Source organism: Danio rerio, chromosome 21, assembly GCF_052040795.2.
Source record: "Danio rerio strain M-AB ecotype USA chromosome 21, GRCz13ab, whole genome shotgun sequence".
NCBI classification, from domain to species: Eukaryota; Metazoa; Chordata; class Actinopteri; order Cypriniformes; family Danionidae; genus Danio; species Danio rerio.
In genome coordinates this window covers 2,312,501-2,317,500 of record NC_141041.1, presented here as the reverse complement: position 1 = coordinate 2,317,500, position 5,000 = coordinate 2,312,501, and the positions used below count along the sequence as shown (strand labels likewise).

Below are 5,000 nucleotides of genomic sequence, written 5' to 3'. Positions count from 1 at the left end.
TATTACATGAAATACTGTGAAAAATTCCTGAATCTGTTCAACATCATTTGGGAAAATATTTGAAAAAGATTTTAAAAAATCAAAGGGGGGCGAATAATTCTGACTTCAACCGTGTGTACATAAATATATATCTTGACTTTTTTCAATGTCCTAAAATGAAATACTAAAAGACGATCAGAGAGTCAGCATATATGTTTGTTAATTGAACACATGTGCTGTAAACTCTCTGCTGTATCTAATCAATCCCATCATGCCTTTCACAGCAGCGAGAGCGGGAAAGACACACAAACTGTCCTTGAAAGCCTTTAAATGAACAACACGAGCGGTTAAAAACCCTGGAGATCATAAACTCAGCTGGATTTATCACATCTCCAAAATTACCGTTCAGAAGACTTCAGACTGCCGAAGTTATTGATGGAGCAGCACGTGATCTGTGATCAACAGCCGAGAGAGAAATGCCACGCGGAGCAGAAGGGATTATGGGTCCTGCGGTCATGAAGCTGCACAGCTGACTGAGGCATGATGGGTAAGAAAAACACCCACATACACACTCATACATCTGAGCTCTATTGATTGTCTCCCAGGCTCCTTCTCTAACACACACACACACACACACACACACACACACTCAGCAGCGTCACATTATGAGTGACTAATTTTCATTTTGTACAATTCGTTCATCCATTTTTTTTCGGATTAGTCCCTTTAATTCATCAGGGGTCACCACAGCGGAATGAACCACCAACTTCTCCAGCAAATATTTTACTCAGCGGATGCCCTTTCACCTGCAACCCAACAGTGGGAAACACCCCTACACACTAATTTACACACACATACTCATATACTGCGGCCAATTTAGTTAATCAGTTCCCATATAGTGCATGTGTTTGGACTGTGGGGTATACCGGAGCACCCGAGGAAAGCCCACGCCAACATGGGGAGAACATGCAAACTCCACACAGAAATGCCAACTGGGGCTCGAACCAGAGATCTTCCCGCTGTGAGGCAATTGTGCTACCCACTGCGTCACTGTGACACCCCATTTTCTACAATATATATTCAAATCATTCTGTGACCTGCAGCTTTTCTTATATATTTACAACATTGAAACAGTCATCATAATTTGCATCATAATTTGCATAATATCTAATTTTGTTTGTTTGTTTGTTTGTTTGTTGTTTTTTTGCATTTTAGAAAAGATTTTGTTATTGTTTTGAATTAGACTTCATTTATGTATGTAAAAAGTAAATTTTGGGGGGAAATTTTAATAGTTTTATTGGTTGAATACATCTATAATTGGATTAAGTTTTACGTTTTACTTTAGTTTGTTATTTTAACATTTCAAATAAATGAAAATGAGATATTGCTGCCTTGACAATGTTTAATTAAATCCAGAGTAAATGTTTATTGGCCTTCAATTACGCACATACAATAGAAGTCAGAATTATTCGCCACCCTTTGATTTTTTTGTTCTTTTTTAAAATTTCCTAAATGATGTTTCACAGATTAAGGAAATGTTCACAGAATGTCTGATAATATTTTTTCTTCTGCAAAAAGTCTTATTTGTTTTATTTTGGCTAAAATTAAAGCAGTTTTTAATTTATTATAAACCATTTTAAGGTCAATATTATTAGCCCCTTTAAGCTGTTTTTTTTCCTGATAGTCTACAGAACAAACCATCATTATACAATAACTTGCCTAATTACCCTAACCTGCCTAGTTACCCTAATTAACCTAGTTAAACCTTTAAATGTCACTTTAAGCTGTATAGAAGTGTCTTGAAGAATATCTAGTCTAATATTATTTACTGTCATCATGGCAAAGAGAAAATAAATCAGTTATTAGAGATGAGTTATTAACACTATTATGATTAAAAATGTGTTAAAGAAATGTGATCTCTGTTAAATGGAAATTGGGTAAAAAGATACACAGGGGGTCTAATAATTCAGGGGGACTAATAATTCTGACATTAACTGTATGAACAGTGATGTTTGTCAAGCACGTGCTTTAAATCTGATGCATTGAGTGTATGCTTTACTAAAAAGATAAGTCTTTAAACTAGTGTTGAACTGAAAGTGTGTCGGACATTATCAGGAAGGCTATTCCAGAGTTAATGAGCCATAAATGAGAAGGCTTGACCTCCTTTAGTGGACTTTGCTATTCTAGGTACTACCAGAACCCTGAGTTTTGAGATCTTAAAGAGCGGGTTGTAGTGAGACAGAAGGTTGGTTAGATAAGCATGAACCAATATTTTATAATAAATACAGAATTGAACAGGCAGCCAGTGTAAGGAAGATAGAATTGGGGTGATATGATCATATTTTCTAGACCTGGTAAAAACTCTGGCTGCTGCATTTTGTACTAGCTGAAGTTTGTTAATAGAGGATGCTGGGCAGCCAGCGAACAGAGCATTACAGTAATCCAGTCTAGAAGTCATAAAAGCATGGACTAGGTTTTCTTTGTCTGAGATAGATAGCATGCTTCGTAGTATTTCATTATGTCGTAATATAATATTGTGTATTATATATGCTTCGTCATGAGTAGTTTTTAGTTTTACATATGGTCACCTTAGAATTATAAGGTTCTATCTTTTTTGTCAAATTTGAGTCACTGACATATTCTTATTAAATGAGAATTAGATGGGCAGCACAGCTGACTGCTTACCTCCCTATGGATGGCTTTTTTTTCTGACATGACTGCTTTGCTCGGTAGTTCGCCACGTATGATGGCAGATTTGGTAGGTGTAGTGGAACTGGGGTTTGAGTCTGGTGAAGGACGGTTCCTCAAACCAGGTGAAACGAAACCCCAAAAAATGCACATGAGGCCATGGTAGAAGCATATACTCGCATTGGCTTTTGAAAACACTATGGGTTGGGTTTTGAGTAGGCAGGGCTGGGTCAAGTTGATATCAAGCTGATACACAAACAAATATATTTTTGCTGCTTGTTCACAAGGTGAAAGGCCCAGAAACGGGAAGTACAAAGTGAAAACAGCATCGCAAACTCACGGTTGACTAAAAAGGTAATCAAATTGAGCATTACAATTGACTGGAAGGGTTTTTTAAAGGCAATGCTATAAAAAATGTTGGGCAAATATGTCGTTTTTTTTGTTGTAGTTGTTATCAATACTATTACTAATTATTACTAAAATGCAAATATATATATATATATATATATATATATATATATATATATATATATATATATATATATTTTTTTTTTTTTTTTGCTCTACTTGATTTTTGTTTGCAGTTCTTATTTTGATTGCAAATTTCAGTTTTTTTATTTTCTCTTTGCAGTTCTTTATTTTTGTTAGCAAAATCATTTTTTATTTTTCAGAAATTGTTTGATTTGCTTTTATTTATTTATTAAGTTTTTTTGCTCAATTATTAATTTTTTTGTTTGTTTGCAGAACTTTATTTTATTTTGCAAGTATATATTGACTCCATACTGCAAACTATTACAAATTTTAATAAAAGCCACTTTTTTCCCAAACATTTCAAGTTTAAAAGTTGTTGGAAGAAATATCAAGGCAGAAATAAATTAGAAAAAATAAAAAAATGATTGGAAAATAGTTTAAATAATCGACTCAGTCCATCTTCTGTCCACCATCAGCTCTTTCCACGTTTAATTTAACCTGCGAATCAGAGTCAGACAGACACAAGAGTCTCTGCTGATCATAACTCATGTCGCTTTGTAAGAAGTGAGATGTGTGTGTCAGCAACACTGATAAACTCCTGTCTTTTCTGATGCTGTAATCTCACTCTCTGGTTTCTAATTAACATTTACATATGGTCACCTTAGAATTATAAGGTTCTATCTTTTTTGTCAAAATTGAGTCATTGACATATTCTTATTAAATAACATCTTATTTACATTATGGGATGTTTTTTAATAAGTTGTTTACATTTTAAGACATTTTACTTAAAAAAAAAACTAATGTTATACACACTGTTTGCTATATGGAATGCAAAAACTTTGAAGCTCTATCTCAAAATCATTCAGAACGCAGATAGAACCTTATAATTCCAAGGTGACAGCATATTATTTATTTAATTTTGCTGATTTTAATACGGGCGAGGCAGTGGCGCAGTAGGTAGTGATGTCTTCTCACAGCAAGAAGGTCGCTGGGTTGCTGGTTCGAACCTCGGCTCAGTTGGCGTTTCTGTGTGGAGTTTGCATGTTCTCCCTGCCTTCGTGTGGGTTTCCTACGGGTGCTCCGGTTTCCCCCACAGTTCAAAGACAGGTGAATTGGGTAGTCTAAATTGTCCGTAGTGTATGAGTGTGTGTGTGAATGTGGATGTTTCCCAGAGATGGGTTGAGGCTGGAAGGGCATCCGCTGCATGAAAACTTGCTGGATAAGTTGGCGGTTCATTCCGCTGTGGCGACCCCGGATTAATAAAGGGAGTAAGCCGACAAGAAAATAAATAAATGAATGAATGAATGAATGAATGATTTTAATACTTGAACTACGCAAAAATCAAGCTATTATCAAACAATTATTTAAATTTTAAAAATATATTAAAAAACTATTATTTCAGTCGAAACTAATCTGAACTGTTTATTTGTATTTGAAGTTGATAATTAATCTGCTTTTCTGCGGGACTTTCTGAGATGATGGTGTGTCTGCTGTGTTTCCTCCTCTCTGTGATTGATCTGCGGTTTGTTTCGGAGGGGTTTTTCTCACTCCTTTTTTCTCCTTTCCTCTCTCGACCAGACACAAATTACCCTGAAATGGATTCTACCATCAACAGCAACAGATCCACCAATCAGGAGCCTGACCCGAGGTTAACAGCCAATGAGAGCAGCTCAACCCACTCCTGTTTAACAATCAACAAACACACAGGTTAGGGGAGACACTTCCCACACAGAGACACACACATACACACACACACACACGGCATTGGTGATTTATGAGGACTCTCCATAGGTTTAATATATTTTATACATAAAAACTGCTTATTATTATAGGTTTACCCCTAAACCCAAACCTGTGGACAG

General features: G+C 35.6%; 2 long non-coding RNA genes across 3 annotated transcripts in view; one reads left to right on the top strand and one right to left on the bottom strand.

Annotated features, from left to right (window-relative positions):
- LOC147838686 (uncharacterized) overlaps positions 1-5,000 on the bottom strand; it is a 1,589,207-nt gene that overhangs the window by 1,361,701 nt on the left and 222,506 nt on the right. The window lies entirely within an intron of this gene.
- Positions 1-5,000, top strand: part of LOC141379945 (uncharacterized) — a 28,939-nt gene that overhangs the window by 22,025 nt on the left and 1,914 nt on the right. For both annotated transcript variants that reach the window (XR_015519866.1, XR_015519865.1), the window contains 2 exons: positions 264-526; positions 4,717-5,000. The exon at positions 4,717-5,000 is cut by the window's right edge and continues 1,914 nt beyond it. This is a non-coding gene — a long non-coding RNA (uncharacterized LOC141379945). The remainder of the gene's footprint in view (positions 1-263; positions 527-4,716) is intronic.